Genomic DNA, 22,504 nt, shown 5'->3' with positions numbered 1-22,504 from the left:
CCCTACCTTAAGGGTTTGATCAATAAAGAAGCATTTCATATTATTTCTGGGTTTATTTGCATTGTCTTATATTTTCGTATCTAATCTATAATATTTCCGGGTTAGATCTACAACAAATGGTATCAGAGCACTTTCTTGGGCACAAAAGTGGAAATTTTTTTTTTTTTTTTTTTTTTGCAGGGATTTTTGGGTGGCGAATTTGCAGATCAGATCTATACGTTTTTGTGGTAGATCTCTAGAATCTAATTGCCGATCTGTATTCCTTGTGAAAAAATACCAAAATTCAAAGAAAAAATCAGTTGAATCGGAGTCCGGATGAAAGAGATATCACTGATTTAAAATCAGTGGGGTTGCAGACAATTTTCAGGGCAGCGAGTTTTGCGGCACAGATCTAGACGTCCTGGTGCAATATCTGCAAGATCTAATTGTAGATCTGGAATCCTTATGAAAAACACCTAATTTCAAAAAAAAAATTAATCGAATCGGAGTCCGGATGAGGGAGATATCGCTGATTTAAAATCAGCTCTTTTTTCAGAAATTTTGGGTGACGGCGGGAGAGTAGCAGCGCAGATCTGGAATTCTAGTGTCTGGATCAGGATTTCTATCACATCGGCAGATGCAGAATGATTGATCCATTTCTAAAAACAGGTCATAATAAGGATTCTGAGCCATATTGACGAAACTGTGACAATTACAAATTTTCGCCAAGTAAGTGAATTTTTTACAAACCATTCATGGCTTCTAGCAAGGATCTATATTTTACAGGAAAAGATGATGGTCTTACTATTGAAGAATTCATACAAAGAATAAAGTCCGATTATGGGATATGTTGGAAAGGTAAAGCACGGTTTAATTTGACAGAAGAGGCTGACAGATGGTGGAGATCACTTGGCATCAAACCGTTTGGCAACCTGCCTGATGAAGAATTTGAAAAATTGCTTTTAGACAGATGGTCTCATGCTAGAAAACAAGATAAGGAGAAACATGTGGGGTTATTTCCTACTGGTATATCCTTATTGCAGGTTCATGGATTGATTCAGAAGGAGAAAATCGTTGTGTCTATAAATCCTAGTTGCAAGCAAAATCTTATCAGTGTTAATTTGGCAAAAAGATTGCAAATTCTAGCAAAACAAATTGAACATACACAGGTTGATGATAAGGATGTTCAAATCTATAAGGATCTGAAGCTTTCTATGGATAAGTATGTGTTTCATGGTGATTTTTATGCTTCAGAAATGGATAATATGGATGTTGTTTTGGGATATCCTTGGATGGAATCCGTGGGTACTATCAATATTAATGTGCAGAAGAAATTCCTGAAGCTATGGTATAAAAAGAAGAAAATTACATTACAGGATATTTCCATACATAAACAGGTAGAGCACATGGAGGCTGAAGCAGAAGAGGTTCAAGGGACTGACATATCAGATGATGAGCCTTTGATGATCGACAATCAAACACAAATAGAGGCTGCAGAAGAAAAGGTTCCACGTGATAATACATCAGACGAGGGCTCAGTGGTTGAAGTCATATTGGAAAAGAAGACACCACAATGGGCACCACAGCAGGGAGAAGTAAAGAAAAAGCCATCATGGGTTAAAACTTCAACATATCATCACCCACATCACCCCGCAAGACAACCATCAAGATGGCAACCAATTAGCTACATGGACAGCAACCCCCGTACGACAGATCGAGAGGAGTGAAGATCCACCTACTACACATCCACACAAAAGAGCTACCACAGTCAACTTCCATCTCAAGCGAGCGAGGCACCAGCGAGATCAATGGTTCACCTTTCTCTTGGATGGCTAGATGCACGTGCATGGTATTAGTGGACTACTCTTTTGAGTAGATCTTACTATTTATGTTCTTCCCATGTTTCGGGGATGAAACATGCTTAGGGGGGTGGAATGTTATATACCTAGGGGGGATAATATGGGGTACCAAGGGAGGTACCCAAGGTAATAATGTAATAATGGGATGGGCCATAGTAATAAATAAGGTGGTTAACCCATGTCATGTAAGGGACCACAAGTAGTTAATAATAATGTAATGGGCCCATGGTATTAGTTGATGGTATGAGGGAACCATGGTAATGACCCATGGTATTGTATGTATGAGGCCTATATAGAGGCTAGAGACTCCACATGGAGAGATATGAAGATGAAGAGAAGTATTCTTGTATGAACAGGCATATGGCTTGTGGAGTTTTCTCCTTCCTTAAGGAGTGAATGTATGGTGTTGCCCTACCTTAAGGGTTTGATCAATAAAGAAGCATTTCATATTATTTCTGGGTTTATTTGCATTGTCTTATATTTTTGTATCTGATCTATAATATTTCCGGGTTAGATCTACAACAATTGGTATCAGAGCTACAACAGAAAGAAAGTGTTAAGCATGGATGGATGAGGTTAGGATGGGATTGCTGGTCATGAAATATCTTTGTACTACTAAAACTCCTACACTGCATCAATCACTGAAATTTTATCCATGAATCATGTTAAACAAGGAAGCTTTTCAATTAACTAAGGAAAAACATAATTTTATTATCTAGTTGCCTATGCATGGGGAAAATTGCAGAATAATGTGAAACCTTTATGAGATCTAATGAAAGGTTGAAAACATCAGAAATGGAAATTAAATCCTATTCTTGAAAACTAGTAAAATGTTGGCCTAAGCAATAGAAAACCCTAAATTCCATGAGAAATCAAAATTCTATCTTTTTGGGGCTGCATAGGAGTTCTTTCCTCAAACCATGATCCCTGAAGGGAGGAGTGAGGCCAGATCCACCCACTAACAGCTTTTGGATATTCCTTTACCTTCCTAAGCTGCTGCTACATCAATGCAGAAATGGAAACAAACTAATCAAATCCACAACTACTTGCAGTGAAATAATGCTAATGACAATTGAATCATTAATCTATGAAATAAAATAATCATACAAATACAAGAAGAGGAGCCTTTCCTACTAGGGTTGGGCCCTAACCCAAGAGCTTAAGCCCTCTGAGTCAACTCAGTGCTGGATCAAGAAAATGCTCATTCTCATTATCAAATCAGAAAATTACATAACAATGTCTTCCACATGTCTTGCACTCGAAAAATGCTTAGTTATCTTACATCAAAAATTCGAATCCTAATGAGGCTCTAGGCCTCCTTATTTATACCACTAAATTCTCTAATGACTTAAATCTAGGGAGGCTAGGCTCCCAAACACAAGATGAATTGGCTCTTTCACTGTCACTGGCTCGGCGGCCTTTTAATTTTCATGACTTGGCTGCTTGTAACTCCGATCTAGTGTGATTTGATGGAGGAATATTCAAATGAGTGAGGAGTAAATGAGGAGGATCTATCTCCTAAAATCTCTCCTCCTTCTCTCATTCAAGTTTTTGCCCTTAATTAGCCAAAATTTCCATGATTTTCTCTCAAAAATCTACAATCAATGCACATTAGTCCACTAGGCATAATATATCACTTTTACTCATCTCATTAAGAAAAATATAATCAAAATGATCTGAAAATCACTTATGAATGATCTCAGTTAATTAATGTAGGTATTACAAACTCATGCACTGGGATATGCCTATGTTATTTTAAGCAACGGATCGATAAGATTGCGAAATATATAGGCATTGGAAAACAGTAAGAGAAACATAGCAAGCAAATGCAAAAACACAACAATTTAATAACGAGTTCACCCAATCCTCATGGGCTACGTCTCTAGTTACAGCTTTCAGTGGTGGCCTTTTCTATTGTGTCTTTAAGCATAGTTCTTACAATGTGGAGCTCAATTTGAGTCTCCTGTAACAGATGATGCTTAGTAGTGTCGTACTTGGATTCCCCAAGCCACTAGAGTACACAGACTCCCCCTTACCAAGTCTCAACCTCAACTGGTCTTAATGGGATGAGTCTAATTTGGTACTCAGTTCCTGACAGATATCCTCACGGGGATTGCTTGAACCTCTCAAGCCTTATCGGTTCTATCTGTTTGATGCTACCTTAGCTCTGCAGGTCAGCTCGACTTCTCCGTTCTCTACTTCTTACTTCACTCTCTGTTCTATCTCCCCTATCTCTCTCTATTCTCTATCTATTCGTGGCTTAAAGCCAATCTGTCCCTTGACTGTTTGCTTCCTCTTCTGTCTCTTCGGATCACCTGCCTCTGTCCGCTGGAGTTCCCTGCTTCTGTGTCATCGCCACAATGTAACGTTTCATAGAGAAGTGGCCACTTGTCTCCTTACGAACTGAGCACTAGCTCTTCCTCAAACGATCATTATTTCGGTTATTCTGTGAAATGATTCATCCACTAGCTCAGCGGTCATGACGAACCCCAAATTCATATGCCTCAGCCTATTCTTCCATAAAATCTAGCATCCCATTGGATGCAATATCTGCCATTAGATCTGGGGCCTCCAGATCTTATGGTCATCGCTTTTATTGCATAGGTGAGTTGCTCGAACGTTACCCTGCGATGACAGCGGTTTTCTCTCTCATCCGCCGGACACGCGTCATTCAGTGTATGGCATCGCTAGGTCTTCTGCCAAACCCACTTACCACCTGAAATGCCTCCGATATCCCGCCGATTTTGGAGTGCGGGACCCACCTGTCGGTATTAGCCCTTTTCCCACGGTTTGACCTGTTTTTCACATGACCGGGCAACGGGGCTTTTCCTTCTCTGACGTTTTTATCTTGCGAGGCGTGATTAGAAACGGCCTCTGTTTTCTGATCTAGACTCCTTATTTTCTAATTTGGGCCACTGCGCGGTCTCGATGGGCCAACGGTCAGCGCGCTTTGACCGAAGGTCCTCATTGCTCCGTGTTGGCTGCAAATTACCATTATTCAAAGGTTATTTCTGATAGTTGTACGATTTCTTGAAGTTTGTCATTCATTCTTAAGTTTTAACAATCATGGAATTATTTGAGGATCCAATTCAGATCATGGCCTTCCCACTGAAAAAGATTTTGGACCACCAAAAGTTGGTTTTCAAGCATCTACTAAATGAGGATACAACTCTCACTTGTCCAATCTCTATCCATTTTGCACTGGTTGGCTTTGAACCCCTGAGCCCAATTCTGAGGTACTCAACATCTCCCCTGCACGTTGTTCTCACCTTCCTAACCAAAACTGTGTCTTCCTGCAATTCATTAAGATATTTGGGTAGCAGGTCAATAGAAGGCAATTGACTCCCTTCTTCAGGATCTTCAATTAATGAAGGTTCAAATAGTCTTAAGTTGTCTGCATTAAGGATTGAGTAGATGTGCATATAAGCTAGAAAATCAAGGTGAAAAGCGTTCTCCCCAATTTTCTCAAGGATCCTGAAACGTCCATACCTTATAGGCTTTAGCTTTTTTACCTTCACCTTGAATCCTGTCCTTGCTGATATACAGCGAGATTTGATCACCAACTTGGAAACTATGCTCCATCCGATGCTTGTCATGCCTTGCCTTGTATTTGGCCTAGCTCTTTTCCAGTTGTTCCTGTACTTCCTGGTGGATCTCTTGGATTTGTTCAATGAACCTAGTTGCCTTGTCCACATCGTTGTGTCTCTCAACTGTTGTGTCTTTACCAAAGACAAAATCCAAGGAGACCTTGGTGTGAAACCAAAACAGGTCTCAAAAGGAGATCTCTGTGTAGAAGAATGTCTTGCTCGGTTGTAACCATGCAACACATAACACAAATGTTCATCCCAAAGCTTAGGATGCTTGTTGCAATATCCCTAAGCAACTAGATCACTGTCCTGTTGACTACTCCTGTTTGGCCATCGGTTTGTGGATGGAAAGTTGTGCTTTTCTTCAGTTTGTTGCCCATCAGTTCCCACAGACTTGACCAAAACTTTCCCACCAATCGGGTTTCTCGATCAGATACAATGGAAGTGGGTAATCCAAAATGAACCCATACATGTTGAAAGAACAATTTTGCAATTTGTTCAGCTGTAATCTGTTTATTACAAGGTATCAAAATACACATTTTGCTGAACCTATCCACAACAACATACAGATAATCATGACCTTTCCTATATTTAGGCAATCCTCCAACAAAGTCCATGGAAACACTTTCCCAAGGATGAGAAGGAACTAGTAATGGAGTGTACAAGCCTAGTTTTATATTGTTGGGCTTGCTTTTATCACACATAGTACACCCTCTTACATATCTAGAAACTGTCTCGTTCATTTTTGGCCAATAAAAAAATCTTTACAGCTGTGCAACTATTTTACTTACCCCAAAGTTACCTAATATTAGAGAAGTGTGTGCTTCTCGAATTATCTTTACTCTTTCAGTTTGTGGAATGCAAAGCTTCCCACAATGATATAGGATTCAGTCCTTAATGTGATAATCCAATTCTTCTAGTCATTTGCCTTGACTTAAAGTTGCATATACATCTTTAAAGTCTATATCTTAAGCATATTGTTCAATGTAGCTCTCATGTAACACAGAATTATGCTTAAGTATAGTAGATTCATTTATAATGGGTCTAGATAACATATCTGCAACTTTATTGTGTATGCCCTTTTTGTATCTGATGACTAAATGAAACTATTATAGAAAACCCATCCATCTATAGTGTCTTGATTGCTGCAACTTAGTTTGGGAGTGTAGATATTGAAGTGGTTGATGATCAATATGTATTACTGTCTCTTCGCCCATTAAGTAATGTTTCCACTTTTTCACACTCTATACTAATGCATACAATTCTTTATCATATGTGGGATAGTTAACTACTGTAGAATTAAATGTCTCAGAATGGTAACATATGGGTTTACCGTGCTGTATCAACTCTGCTCCCATAGCATAGTCACTAGCATCCATTTGGATCTCAAACGGTCTTTGAAGATCTGGTAGTGCTAGTACTGGTGCTATACTAATCTTTTCTTTCTAGGTGTCGAAGGCTTTCTGCTATTTTCCTTCCCACTGAAACACCTTGTTCAATCCTGTTAAAGCATGTAAGGGAGCTGCAATTAAGGAAAAGTTAGAAATGAACTTTTTCCAATATTGTGCTACTCCTAAGAAGCTCCTAACTTCTGTAGCAGATTTGGGTTTAAGACAGTTTACAATGACTGCCACCTTAGAGGGATCTATCTTCAATTCACCACCCCCTACTATATGTCCCAAATAATTCAAAGATTTTTTGCCAAATTCACATTTTGAGAGTTTAACATAAATTTTTTCTCTTTCCAAAACATCTAATGTCTGCTTAACATGCTTGAAATGTTCTTCCCATGTTTTGCTAAATATTAGAATGTCATCCAAATACACAATAACAAAATCATCAAGAAAAGGTTTGAGTACATCATTCATTATTCTCATGAAAGTAGCAGGAGCATTAGTTAAGTCAAAAGGCATAACCAGCCACTCATACAATCCCTGCTTTGTCTTGAAAGCAGTCTTCCATGCATCTTGTTTTGCAACTCTGACTTGATGATATCCACTATGCAAGTTTAACTTGGAAAAATAAACAGCTTCTTTCAATTGATCTAATAGATCGTCTATGCGAGGAAAGGGATAAATATTTTTTATTGTTATCTTATCTAGTGCTCGATAATCAATGCACATTCTCCACGAGCCATCTTTCTTTCTCACCAAAACAATGGGAGATCCACATGGTGATGTGCTAGGCCTGATGAACCCCTTCTCGAGCAACTCCTGCACCTGCTTCTTGATTTTTGCATTCTCTAAAGCAGACAACCTATACATTCCAATGTTAGGAAATGGAGCATCTTGCTACAAATTAATCTCATGCACTATTTCGTTTTTGGGTGGCAAACCTTTAGGTTCTTGAAACAAGATATCATACTCTGAAACAACTTTTTCTAAATCATCTTGTTGTTTAGCATCACAGCCCTCAAATACATTGGTTTTATCAGGTTCCATTTCCTTTACAACCATCAGTAAAAATTGTTCGCATGAATTTATCATTCGTTTCATCTGCCCCGAGTTTATGAGAGTGTAATTATTCTTGAGCTTATGAGCTCTTACAAAGTATTTGATTCCATCTTTAACAAGTAGATACTTGTTCTCAGCTCTATAGAAAATAGCTTTTCTGTCATACAAGTAAGGACTTCCTAAAACAATTCCACATATATCCAAAGGAATTATGTTTAACTCAACCTCATCTACAAATGCTGACCCAAAAGAAAACTTGAGTTTGCATTGTCTAGTCACTTGTAGTTGTGCTTTATCACTTAACCATCCTAATGGGTATGGTTTCTTGTGAGGTGTAGTCAGTAATCCCAACTTCTTTGCAATTACTTCAGAAATTAAATTTACTTGTGAGCCACTATCAAACAAAGTACCAATATTTTGATGTTTGGAAATAACTCGAATATGGAAAAGCTCATGCCTTTTTCTCTCATTTTCTTCATCAATAGTAGATTGTGTAGAATTACTAGTAGATGCTTCAGAATTCTTACCTTTTATACTTGTGGCTGCAATGGTTGTTTCATCTCCTGAGTTTGACCCCAAATATTTCTGAATAGCTGCAGCAGTCTTCTTCTTCTTGCCCTTGAACTTCTTAGGGCTTAGCTCCGGATGCAGAATCCAACAGTTCTCATCATCATGACCATCCTTCTTACAGTGAGTGCATGAAGACTTGTTTTTCTATGTAGTGTTGGCCTTCCTTGCTTTCGATTTCTATTTTCTTTTCTCCTTATTCTTGCTTGCAGTGGGTTGGGATGATCCCCCAAGTTCTGGGTTTCCATTCTTTCCTCTAGCTTCTAGATGCGTAGCTTGAACAGATACCTCATCTATACTAGTGGGATTAAACATGAGGATAGTGTGCCTCATGTAGCTGTATAGACCACCAATGTACTTCAACAGAGTCTCAGGTGAGTCTAGTGAGATTCCTAGAATCAATGCTCTTTTCCTAAACTCCTGGGTGTAACCTTGTACACTTTTCCCTTTCAACTGACGAAGAGTTTGCCAGCTCATCATGGCTTGTTGCATGTAGGCCAGTGCATGGAACTGCTTTTTGATTACATTAACAAATTCACTCCAGATAGAAAGAGTCTTACCATGTATCTTCATGTCAGCTTTGGTCCTGCCTTCCCACCAAACCAAGGTAGTGCCTCCAAGGCATAGGCTGGCCAGCTAAATCTTGCTCTTGTCTGAATCAATGCTCTGCACTCTGCAATAAACATCAATTTTTCTGATCCAATTTTCTAGCTTTTCTGCATTCAACTCTACATCATATATTGGTAAATCAAATTTAACATCTAGTTTAATCAAATATGTCTTCTTTTTATGTTCAGGGCTATTAGGAGGTGTGAGAAAGCTTTCTTCTTCCCCTTGCCTTTTGAGTGGTCATGGAGGAGAGACTCTTCTTCTCCTTTATCTTGTTTGGAGCCTAATGAATATTCATCTTTATGTTTTCTAAAGTCCTTATACATTTTCTCTACCATGTACCTTATATCCAGGAAACTATCTATGAATTGAGGGTTTGCCCCACAAAACCTTCCTCTAACATTTTCTTCTGAGGATAGACTCTCCCAATTTCAGGATTAGTTTTGACCAACTCTCCTTCTCCTAATTTGAGCTTTGATCTAGTTACCATTCAACATCTAAATCCAGCACAAGCTTGTCTAACCTTAATAGCTGAAAGCTCTTGTTAGTGTCAGTCTTTCCAGCCTTCCTACAGTGATCAAATATGCTCTTACAAAGTGGTCTCAGAGTGTCAAGGTCAAATTTTGTCATTTCAGTGAGTCTTCAAGCAAAATTTGGTCACTAGGCATTAGGCCTAGGGTTTGCCCAAATGTCAGTCCATGTCATCATTCAGCTGAGCCTATCATCATTCAAAGGTTTGTCATCGTCATGTCAGTGTCTAATGGGTCATTTTACACCATGTTCATGCTTCAGTTGTGCTTAGGCAAGGTCATTTCCCTCTCCTAGGGTTTTGAAAGCTAATTTCTCTTGGACGGTCAAATCATTAGCAAAACTTGTTTCCTGATGTTCATACACCTTCCCCTATCCTTAAAATACCTTATCAAACACTTCTCATCCCTTAGATTCGCCAAATTCCTCATTTTTGCGCAAACCCTAGTTTCTAGCTACAACCTGGCAATTTTCTAGGTTGAGCCTGTGTTTTGCCCTTTTGGACCCCTTCCCCTAACTCAATCTCTGATATTACACTTTCCCCTACTTCCTAACATCCCTCCCTACTCCCAAAAATTTCCCCAAGAATTTAGAAGTCCCCTATCCCCTTCACTTCGCTCCATTTCGACAAAATTCCTTGTTTCACACATCGGGACAAGTTTCACTCAAATGATGTTTCTGAGCAATCAAAGATGAATTTTGGAAACCTGAGAGAGGTTATTTTCCACAACATGCCAAGGAAGAAAAACCTCCTTCACGTTTTACACAGGGGTCATGGTTTGAGAGAAATGTCAAGAATTTCGTTGCCTCAGGAGAATCAAAGACACCTCTGAAGTGACCTTGGGAAAATCAAGTTTTCTCCTAGTTGAGTTGGCCAAATGATTTTCTTGATGGGTAAAATGATAACTAGACATAAATATCTTTCCAATGAGCTATCATGAACTCAATTTGGGGTTGAGGAAGGCATTCAAAAGTTGACTGCAACAGAACTCTTCTTTCAGGCAGCCTCATTTGGCACTTTTTGACCAGTCTTGGGAGATTTGATTTCTGATAGGTCAAATAAACTCTAAATTTTAAATTTCTACTTGGGTTAGAATGTAGACTCAAATACCTTTCCAACGAGCCATCCTGCGCTCGATTCCGACACCGGAAAGGTCTCCAAAAGCCTCCTGCAAAAGCGCGACCCGTTGAGAGGTGCGCGACCCGTTGAGAACCCTTCTGCAGTTCAAATTTTGAACTGGCGCGACCCGTTGGGAGGAGCGCGACCCGTTGAGCTGTAAGCTACAAATTCACTTCAAACTCACTCAAATATTCTTCAAATTTTCAAATTGGGTTGAGGTAGGCTCTCTACAAATTGTTTTGTTGGTTGATGATGAATGATTGACCTCCATACTTGTGTTTAGACCTCCAAAGATGCAAGTAAAATAGACATAAATGGCTGCTTGTTAATGTTTGTAAAATGTTAGGGTTTTGTGACTGTTTCAAGTGATTTTGTCCCATTTGGTTCCTTCCCTCTTTTCCCCTTTCATTCACAATCATGCTTTCATCTCTGTCCCATATTATTTGTACATAAAATGTAAACTTTTTCCCCCATCCCTAATCTATAAACCCTACCCCTCTCCCAAGCACACAAAACCCTAATTCCCTCTACCATACACATGCAAAAAATAAAAGCAAAAAGAAATGATACATTTGCAAATAAAGAAAAGAGTCATGTGAAAATAAATGTAGCTGTATATCTCAAGTCATGTACATAACCCCTACATGCCCTTGACATCCCCTTGTACATGAAAAACTTCCCTCTATGTTAAAGCAATGTACATGTACTCCTTATCAAAAAATTTGCCTTATGATACACATGAACTCCTATAAGTAAATTTGGTGTATGGTTTCCCTATGTCTCTATTGATACATGTATGCTCTTTCCCTGTTCACCATCATACATGTTTTTGTCCCATATGAGATGTTCTTTGCAAATGATTTCCCAATGTTAAAATGTGTTCCTATATGCATGACAATTTGTAAAATTTCCCTTGAAATTCCCTGTTATTTTCATCTATTCCCATTCCTTGTTAAGAAGTTCCCTCCCCTAACATTTCCCTCGTGTCTTTTTCCCTTTGAAACAACATAGAGTTCCGCATTTTTGCAGGCAGAGACAACAGTTCACTTTGTCCACTTTGCTCCACTTTACTCCTAAACCATGTCAGACACCGAAACCTATGAGCAAAGTGATGACCATTCCTCATCTACAGAGGGGCAAAGAGCCCATGGTTCATGAGGATCCGATGATTGATCTTGAGGCCAACTCTCCTAGCCAAGAGGCAAAGGAGATCATTCAGCATCTCAGGGCCGAGAATGATGTTTTGCAGAGGAGACTTGAGGGTGCCCAATGGACTATCACCTACTTGGAGCAGCGGAACAAACAATTGGAAGAGGAAAAGGCACTTGATGAGCTATGGAGGATTCGTAGCGACCGAGTCCTCAACCGTTGGAGACCCGGTGATCCATTGCCTGCTGACCGAGAGTCTATGCTCATCCGGGTGAATGCACACTTGGAGAAGCTGTTGGCGAAGGCCAACCAAGACAAGAGGCTACTGAGGAATATGAAAAACCACTATTGGGCTAGGATGCACGTTTGTAAAGCAAAGATGAAAATGTTCCAAAGAAGGTTGACCGAGGCTCTTAAGAGGAAGAAGAAGACCAACCCACTCCGCATCTTGGCCGAGGCTTCTCTCACTCATCATGACACCCACTAGCCTCTTCACAGCACCAAGCACAAAAAATTTTGGAAGTTTTGGCTCATTTTTGGCATTTTTGGAAAATTTACAGGTTTTGGCTTCTCAACGGGTCTCACCCCCGGTGAGACCCTTTGTCATCGTAGCTCCGTTTTGCAAAAAATCAACATTTCTAGATTTTTCTTGCAAATTTACACATGCCTATGGATGAAACTTGAGTTTTTATGCGGTTTTGGGCCTCCGGAAAGTCAAAATACATGCAAAAATTTGACTTTCTGCCCCTTTTTTGAGTTGTAGAAGCAGTCTTGGGAGAATTGACCTTTGACTGGGCCAATGACCTCCAAATCCAAAAATTCTAGTTGGGTTGGAAAGTCGACTCAGAGACCTTTCCAACGAGCTATCCTACGCTCAATTCTGACACTGGGAAGACCTCCAAACAGAGCTCCAAATTGCGCGACCCGTTGAGAAATTGTGCGCGACCCGTTGAGGAATTTGTGCCAGATTTTACCAGTTCGGCCAGAAAATCACTGTTTTCACCTAGTTTGACTTTTTGGGGTTCTAGATGATGGATTTTTATGTAAATATCATGAATCAAAGACACTTTTACTCTTCTTTAACACTTATAGAAGTTTCTTGAATGTAAATGGTAAATATTTAATGTATGGATGGGTTCCCTAGCTTATAGAGGCAAGTTGTTTTGACTGCCTATTATCTAGTGCTCAGTTTAGAAGTAGTTGAAACAGCTCCTAGGAAGGGGAGCTCGACCCCTAGAGGTGGGGAAAGAGGTTAGATCATCTATATTATGCACTCTTTTGCTCATTTTCATGGTTGGACTCTTGAGGGAGAAGCTATCATTGTATTATTTCACTTATATCTCTGCAATTTTTGGCCAAGGAGGACCAAGGTTTTGCAGTCATCTTTGGGATTCTTGTGGACTCATGTGTTGATGGAGTGTTTCTTCATGTATTTGTAAGTGTGTTTATGTGATCCATTTCCTTTCTTTACTTCTGCATATTAAACAAATGAAGTGTTAAAGTATGAACTCATGCCTGCCATGCTCTGCTTTTAAATTTGTTTAATTTCTATGTTTTCTGCTGTCTAAAGAGAATTCAAAGTCATTGTTTTCTCTCTTTAGCTCCTCTTCTTTCATTCCTAACCATCCACCGCAGCTAAAGGCATCAATACAGGCTCCTACCTCGCCCCAAGGAACCCCCTGCAGAAACTGTGTCAAATCCCCGCACCCTAAATTGCAGTTCCTCAATTTGCCACCAAAAACTCCAAAAACCCCAAATCAATCTTCCTAATCAGTTTACTAGCCTAATATCAGTGTTAACTTGTTGGTCATCTCATTCCATTTGAAGATCTACCGAGATTGACCGGAGAGAGCCTTCTCCTGCCCCGTAGGGCTAGCTACGAGGTTGAATGGTTTGATGTTTCCTTGAGGTTTGCCTTCTTCAGCCTAGGGTGAAATTTCAAGCGCTAACATACTGGCGACCATACTGGGGAGAACAAATTGATTGTTTTCTTATTGGTGTGTTTAATTCATAAGCTTAGACGGAGTCTGAAGGTACGCTAGGTAGCCTTCGAAAACGCTCTTGTTTTACATCAGCGTAAGTAGATAAATGCTCCTTCGGTCGACCTCCGTGAGCTAGTGAATGTAACATGGCAATCTGCAATTTACCCCAGTACATGTATCAAGTTCAGATCTGATTGTTGATGGTGGACAACGATCAGACACTTGAAAGGCTGAAATCATTCACTTGGCGACTCTAAATTAATTTTGAGATCAGATCCAAAGACTCCACTGGAGGATGATCCCAACCAACAAAACCATGAAAGGAGAATATGGCAAGATCAGGTACTCAAGTTGGAATTTCATCCAAGACATTTTGTTCTTTGTCATAAATTATTTCTTCTCTTTTCCCAAGAATGTTAAAACTTCTTTGCCAAGTATACTATGTTTGAGAAGAGATCCCAGGCCTGCAGTTGATTCTTTCCCTTTGAAGATTGTGAATACCAAAGATTTGCATGCCTTTGAGCTTGATCAAGATCCTTTTTCCGAATTTTGTGATGACCATCTTCAAATTGATGAGCCCCAAGCAACCAAGATTGATTCTATACCTGCTGTACATACCCATACACCTTGTAAAATTCCAGATCGGTATAAACCTCTTGTTTTACCTTCTTTTCTTCATGCTTTCCCCAAAAACTATGATCTATACTTGCCGAGGTTTGATGGTGAATGTAAGAATGTCAACGCTGAGCAACATGTCCAAAATTTTGAGAATTTTCTTGATCTTTTTGAAGTTGATGAAGAAGATGTTAGTATGAGGCTTTTTGCTCTTTCTTTGCAAGCTGAAGTGAAGAGTTGGTTCAAAGCCTTGCCTGATGCAAGCATCTCAGATTTCCAGCAGTTCGTCAAAGTTTTCCTCGATAGGTGGATGATCGGACAGAACCTTCTCTTGATTGTAGAAGAGTATAACCAACTGAAAAGATTGCCAGGGGAGATAGTACAACAGTTTTCAGCGAGATTTAACCATGTTTATTATTCGATCCCAATTGATATAAGGCCTACTCCTAGATCTGCTCTCTTGCACTATCCGGGTGCCTTTGATCCGGAGATGGAGTTTCAGCTGAGAGAAAGGAACCTAGAAACACTTCACGAGATGCAAAATAGTGCAGTAAATGTAGAGGCGCATCTGCTGATCCGACGAGCAAGGTTGAAGGAAGAAGAGATGAAAAACATAGATCCGAAAAAATCGACAACTCTAGAGGTAAAGCTTGACATTTTGGTAAGTGCAGTGGAAAAGATGATGGACAAGATCAACGCAAGAAATGCTTATGATGTTCAAGATCATGGCGCGCTGATTGAAGAAGAACAAGTACATTTTGTTTCCCATCCTAGTTGTCATAGCACTGATAATGATTGTTTTGTAGATCATCTTGGAGAAGAAAGAACTGTTGATATGACCTGCATGCTTGATGATATGTTTTATACCGATGATTTGCCTCAGTATGATCAGTATGATGATGATTATGTTCTCCAAAAAGAAGCTAATCTTACAGACAAATCAGCAGCTAGTTTGTGGGAGGAAGAGGTTCACTTACAGCAGCTCGAGTACAATGATCAAATGATGCATATCAGCTATGACATTGACGAGGAAAGTGCAGCAAATTTTGAAGTAAGTGAAGGATCTTTGCCTTTTTGCTTTGATTCGTTTCAGTTCATCAGAGATAACTACCATGCAATCAGAAATCAAATGTCAACAAGTCTTGATTTGGACCATCTTGAGAGCAATGAAATTTTTTTTCAAGACTGTTCATATTCAGATTTGCAACCCTCGAAAGCCATTGATTGTCAAGTTGCAGCTGAAGACTTGGAAGTGGACACACATGATTTAATGATTCAAGGTGACTCTGTACCATTTTGTTTTGAATCAATTCAGTTTTTGAAGGGTAGATTGCATAGTAAATCATTTAATGTTGAGGATGAGACAGATAACAAAATTCTTGAGCAGCCTGTAGCATCATATTTGCAGCCACCAAATGAAATTGAAGGGCAGATTATAGATGAAGGTGTGGCAGCCGAAATACCTGATTTGATGATGCAGGAAGATTCTATACCCTTTTGTTTCGAAGCATTTCAGTTTACAAGGCAGAATTCTCAAGAAAAAGATGAGCAACATGTAGGCAATCATGTAATCACAATGGAACCAATAGAAATGGGATTGCAGCAGTCTTTTCAAGTTTTTCATGATCCAATAGCTGATGTTTTGGATGAGGTTTGCAGTCAAAGTCTTTCTCCATTGACTACATGTGAGCTTGAATCATGTGCTGATATGAATTTGATCCGGCAGCCAGTTTCTTTGTCATTTTCAGCAGCGGTCTTGTCACTAGGCTCAGATCAAAATTTGCATTCATGGTATGAGGAAAAGAGAAGTAATCCATTGGATGAGCTAGGTTCCAGTGTGCTTGAATTTCAAGATCCTTATGCAGTGTTTTTGGAGGTGGATAGAGAATTCATATCATTCAACGGATCTGTTCCCAAGTTGTCACGGGAGTTGCCTTTCAGTTGTTCTCTCTTGTTGGTCATAAGTGAGCACTTGTGGAGAATTCGAACAGCAGATGGGATGCTTACTTGGTTACATTGGTTGTTTCATTTCACTAGAACAGGTGATGAAATAAACTGTTAGAGTAGGTTGTGATGAATAAGCTCCACTTTGAGCATCATGTTCAGTTGGTCGAGTGTGTTTAAGTATCGAGTCAGTTTTTAGTTGAGTCATGAGTCCTTTATGAGTCAATTTTTAGTCTTGTGGTTAAGTTAGTTTGTGTCAGTTTTCAGTCATGCATTTCAGCTTGAGTTTATGACTCCATTGCCCAATGATTGTAAAGCACTGGTCTGCTCTCCCAAAGGTCTAAGGTTCTTGGCACCTCCAAGGAGCTACCATCCCCATTGGAGCCAATGTTAGTGTCAGTCTTTCCAGCCTTCCTACAGTGATCAAATATGCTCTTACAAAGTGGTCTCATAGTGTCAAGGTCAAATTTTGTCATTTCAGTGAGTCTTCAAGCAAAATTTGGTCACTAGGCATTAGGCCTAGGGTTTGCCCAAATGTCAGTCCATGTCATCATTCAGCTGAGCCTATCATCATTTAGAGGTTTGTCATCGTCATGTCAGTGTCTAATGGGTCATTTTACACCATGTTCATGCTTCAGTTGTGCCTAGGCAAGGTCATTTCCCTCTCCTAGGGTTTTGAAAGCTAATTTCTCTTGGACGGTCAAATCATCGGCAAAACTTGTTTCCTGATGTTCATACACCTTCCCCTATCCTTAAAATACCTTATCAAACACTTCTCATCCCTTAGATCTGCCAAATTCCTCATTTTTGCGCAAACCCTAGTTTCTAGCTACAACCTGGCAATTTTCTAGGTTGAGCCTGTGTTTTGCCCTTTTGGACCCCTTCCCCTCACTCAATCTCTGATATTCAACTTTCCCCTACTTCCTAACATCCCTCCCTACTCCCAAAAATTTCCCCAAGAATTTAGAAGTCCCCTGTCCCCTTCATTTCGCTCCATTTCGACAAAATTCGTTGTTTCACACATGGGGACAAGTTTCACTCAAATGATGTTTCTGAGCAATCAAAGATGAATTTTGGAAACCTGAGAGATGAATTTTGGAAACCTGAGAGAGGTTATTGTCCACAACATGCCAAGGAAGAAAAACCTCCTTCACGTTTTACACAGGGGTCATGGTTTGAGAGAAATGTCAAGAATTCCGTTGCCTTAGGAGAATCAAAGACACCTCTGAAGTGACCTTGGGAAAATCAAGTTTTCTCCTAGCTGGGTTGGCCAAATGATTTTTTTGATGGGTAAAATGATAACTAGACATAAATAGCTTTCCAATGAGCTATCATGAGCTCAATTTGGGGTTGAGGAAGGCATTCAAAATTTGACTGCAACAGAACTCTTCTTTCAGGGAGCCTCATTTGGCACTTTTTGACCAGTCTTGGGAGATTTGATTTTTGACAGGTCAAATCAACTCCAAATTGCAAAATTCCACTTGGGTTGGAAAGTAGACTCAAAGACCTTTCCAAAGAGCCATCCTACGCCCGATTCCAACACCGGGACGGTCTCCAAAAGCCTCCTGCAAAAGCGCGACCCGTTGAGAGGTGCACGACCCGTTGAGAACCCTTCTGCAGTTAAAATTTTGAACTGGCGCGACCCGTTGAGCTGTAAGCTACAAATTCACTTCAAACTCACTCGAATCTTCTTCAAATTTTCAAATTGGGTTGAGGTAGGCTCTCTACAAATTGTTTTGTTGGTTGATGATGAATGATTGACCTCCATACTTGTGTTTAGACCTCCAAAGATGCAAGTAAAATAGACATAAATGACTGCTTGTTAATGTTTGTAAAATGCTAGGGTTTTGTGACTGTTTCATGTGATTTTGTCCCATTTGGTTCCTTCCCTCTTTTCCCCTTTCATTCACAGTCATGCTCTCATCTCTGTCCCATATTATTTGTACATAAAATGTAAACTTTTTCCCCCATCCCTAATCTATAAACCCTACCCCTCTCCCAAGCACACAAAACCCTAATTCCCTCTACCATACACATGCAAAAAATAAAAGCAAAAAGAAATGATATATTTGCAAATAAAGAAAAGAGTCATGTGAAAATAAATGTTGTTGTATATCTCAAGTCATGTACATAACCCCTACATGCCCTTGACATCCCCTTGTACATGAAAACCTTCCCTCTATGTTAAAGCAATGTACATGTACTCCTTATCAAAAAATTTGCCTTATGATACACATGAACTCCTATAAGTAAATTTGGTGTATGGTTTCCCTATGTCTCTATTGATACATGTATGCTCTTTCCCTGTTCACCATCATACATGTTTTTGTCCCATATGAGATGTTCTTTGCAAATGATTTCCCAATGTTAAAATCTGTTCCTATATGCATGACAATTTGTAAAATTTCCCTTGAAATTCCCTGTTATTTTCATCTATTCCCATTCCTTGTTAAGAAGTTCCCTCCCCTAACATTTCCCTCGTGTCTTTTTCCCTTTGAAACAACATAGAGTTCCGCATTTTTGCAGGCAGAGACAACAGTTCACTTTGTCCACTTTGCTCCACTTTACTCCTAAACCATGTCAGACACCAAAACCTATGAGCAAAGTGATGACCATTCCTCATCTACAGAGGGGCAAAGAGCCCATGGTTCATGAGGATCCGCTGATTGATCTTGAGGCCAACTCTCCTAGCCAAGAGGCGAAGGAGATCATTCAGCATCTCAGGGCCGAGAATGATGTTTTGCAGAGGAGACTTGAGGGTGCCCAATGGACTATCACCTACTTGGAGCAGCGGAACAAACAATTGGAAGAGGAAAAGGCACTTGATGAGCTATGGAGGATTCGTAGCAACCGAGTCCTCAACCGTAGGAGACCCGGTGATCCATTGCCTGCTAACCGAGAGTCTATGCTCATCCGGGTGAATGCACACTTGGAGAAGCTGTTGGTGAAGGCCAACCAAGACAAGAGGCTACTGAGGAATATGAAAAACAACTATTGGGCTAGGATGCACGTTTGTAAAGCAAAGATGAAAATGTTCCAAAGAAGGTTGACCGAGGCTCTTAAGAGGAAGAAGAAGACCAACCCACTCCGCATCTTGGCCGAGGCTTCTCCCACTCATCATGACACCCACTAGCCTCTTCACAGCACCAAGCACAAAAAATTTTGGAAGTTTTGGCTCATTTTTGGCATTTTTGGAAAATTTACAGGTTTTGGCTTCTCAACGGGTCTCACCCCCGGTGAGACCCTTTGTCATCATAGCTCCGTTTTGCAAAAACGCAACAAAACGCAACATTTCTAGATTTTTCTTGCAAATTTACACATGCCTATGGATGAAACTTGAGTTTTTATGGGGTTTTGGGCCTCCGGAAAGTCAAAATACATGCAAAAATTTGACTTTCTGCCCCTTTTTTGAGTTGCAGAAGCAGTCTTTGGAGAATTGACTTTTGGCTGGGCGAATGACCTCCAAATCGCAAAATTCCAGTTGGGTTGGAAAGCAGACTCCGAGACCTTTCCAACGAGCTATCCTGCACTCAATTCCGACATTGGGAAGGCCTCCAAACAGACCTCCAAAGTGCGCGACCCGTTGAGAAATTGTGCGCGACCCGTTGAGGAATTTGTGCCAGATTTTACCAGTTCGGCCAAAAAATCAATGTTTTCACCTAGTTTGACTTTTTGGGGTTCTAGATGATGGATTTTTATGTAAATATCATGACTCAAAGACACTTTTACTCTTCTTTAACACTTCTAGAAGTTTCTTGAATGTAAATGGTAAATATTTAATGTATGGATGGGTTCCCTAGCTTATAGAGGCAAGTTGTTTTGACTGCCTATTATCTAGTGCTCAGTTTAGAAGTAGTTGAAACAGCTCCTAGGAAGGGGAGCTCGACCCCTAGAGGGGGGAAAGAGGTTAGATCATCTATATTATGCACTCTTTTGCTCATTTTCATGGTTGGACTCTTGAGGGAGAAGCTATCATTGTATTATTTCACTTATATCTCTGCAATTTTTGGCCAAGGAGGACCAGGGTTTTGCAGTCATCTTTGGGATTCTTGTGGACTCATGTGTTGATGGAGTGTTTCTTCATGTATTTGTAAGTGTGTTTATGTGATCCATTTCCTTTCTTTACTTTTGCATATTAAACAAATGAAGTGTTAAAGTATGAACTCATGCCTGCCATGCTCTGCTTTTAAATTTGTTTGATTTCTATGTTTTCTGCTGTCTAAAGAGAATTCAAAGTCATTGTTTGCTCTCTTTAGCTCCTCTTCTTTCATTCCTAACCATCCACCGCAGCTAAAGGCATCAATACATGCTCCTACCTCGCCCCAAGGGACCCCCTGCAGAAACTGTGTCAAATCCCCGCACCCTAAATTGCAGTTCCTCAATTTGCCACCAAAAACTCCAAAAACCCCAAATCAATCTTCCTAATCAATTTACTAGCCTAATATCAGTGTTAACTTGTTGGTCATCTCATTCCATTTGAAGATCTACCGAGATTGACCGGAGAGAGCATTCTCCTGCCCCGTAGGGCTAGCTACGAGGCTGAATGGTTTGATGTTGCCTTGAGGTTTGCCTTCTTCAGCCTAGGGTGAAATTTCAAGCGCTAACAGCTCTAACACCACTTGATCTGAAAATCACTTATGAATGATCTCAGTTAATTAATGTAGGTATTATAGATTCGTGCACTGGGATATGCCTATGTTATTTTAAGCAACAGATTGATAATATTGCGAAATACATAGGCATTGGAAAATAGTAAGAGAAACATAGCAAGCAAATGCAAAAACACAACAATTTAATAAGGAGTTCACCCAATCCTCTTGGGTTATGTCTCCAGGTCCAGCTTTTAGTGGTGGCCTTTTCTATTGTGTCTTTAAGCAGAGTTTTTACAATGAGGAGCTCAATTTGAGTCTCCTGTAATAGATGATGCTTAGTAGGGTGGTACTTGGATTCCCCAAGCCACTAGAGTACACAGACTCCCCCTTACCAAGTCTCAACCTCAACTGGTCTTAATGGGATGAGTCCAATTTGGTACTCAGTTCCCGACAGATATCCTCACAGGGATTGCTTGAACCTCTCAATCCTTCTTGGTTTTGTCTATTCCATGCTGTCTTAGCTCTACAGGTTAGCTTGACTTCTCTGTTCTCTACTTCTTGCTTCACTCTCTATTCCATCTCCCCTGTCTCTCTCTGTTCTCTGTCTGTTCATGGCTTAAACCCAATCTGTCCCTTGACTATTTGCTTCCTCTTCCATCTCTTCAGATCACCTACCTTTGTCCGCTGGAATTCCCTGCTTCTGTGTCATCGCCACTGTATAACATTTCACAGAGAAGTGGCCACTTGTATCCTTACGAACTAAGCGCCAACTCTTCCTCAAACGATCACTATTTCGATTATTCTATGAAATGATTCATCTACCAGCTCATCGGTCATGTCGGACCCCAAATTTCATATGCCTCAGCCTATTCTTCCGTCAAACCTGATCTCCCATTGGGTGCAATCTCCATCATTAGATCTGGGGCCTCCAGATCCTACAGACATCACTTTTATCACATAGGTGAGTTGCTCAAACATTACCCTATGATGAGAGCGATTTTCTCTCTCATCCACCGGACACGTGTCATTCATTGTATGGCATCACTAGGTCTTTGGCCAAACCCACTTACCCCTAGAAATGCCTCTGATATCCCACCGGTTTTGGAGCGCGGGACCCGCCTGCCGATTTTAGCACTTTTCCCACTGTTTTACCTATTTTTCACATGACCGGGTGCCGAGGCTTTTCCTTCTCTGAGGTTTTTATCCTGCAATGCGAATCACGCATCAAAAATGGCCTTTGTTTTCTGATCTGAACTCCCTATTTTCTAATTTGGGCCACTGCGTAGTTTCCATGGGCCAACGGTTAGCGCACTTAGACCGAAGGTCCTCGTTGCTCCGTGCTGGCTTCAAATTACCATTATTCAGAGGTTATTTCTGATAGCTATACGATTTCTTGAAGTCTGCCATTCATTCTTAAGTTTTAACAATCATGGAATTATTTGAGGATCCAATTTGGATCACAAAATATGTAAGAAATTATGGGAAGAGTTGATTTAAATAAGCTAGGAGGTGTATTAAGG

The sequence above is a fragment of the Pinus tabuliformis genome, chromosome 1_1 (assembly GCF_031772625.1).
Source record: "Pinus tabuliformis cultivar Carrire ecotype Pingquan chromosome 1_1, CPIR1, whole genome shotgun sequence".
Lineage (NCBI taxonomy): Eukaryota > Viridiplantae > Streptophyta > Pinopsida > Pinales > Pinaceae > Pinus > Pinus tabuliformis.
The sequence above is the reverse complement of the archived record's forward strand: the minus strand, read 5'-3'. Positions refer to the sequence as shown.